The following is a 312-nucleotide window of genomic DNA, read 5'->3' as shown; positions in this document are numbered from 1 at the left end:
ATAACATTCATTGGAAAGAGGAATCATGGTTTAAAATGCACAAGAAACAAGAACCAATGGACTGTTCAAGTACGAATACCATTAATCCTAATCATAGTGACTATTAATCTTCCACTTCTACATATTCTAGTTCGAACTGAGACTGTTATCAAATTATATTCACAGATAAGCCAAGTAAAGGATTAGACTGAGAAATCAGAACTTAGACCTATACCAGAACTTAACAGTCATCAGAACATAATTTCTTAACTCAAAAAAGGAATGCCCATCTTAGTAAATCCTCATGCAAGTTCTGAGTTATAGACTTCAGAA

Source organism: Apium graveolens, chromosome 10 (genome assembly GCF_009905375.1).
Source record: "Apium graveolens cultivar Ventura chromosome 10, ASM990537v1, whole genome shotgun sequence".
Taxonomy (NCBI): Eukaryota; Viridiplantae; Streptophyta; class Magnoliopsida; order Apiales; family Apiaceae; genus Apium; species Apium graveolens.
This window is presented reverse-complemented; position numbering follows the sequence as displayed.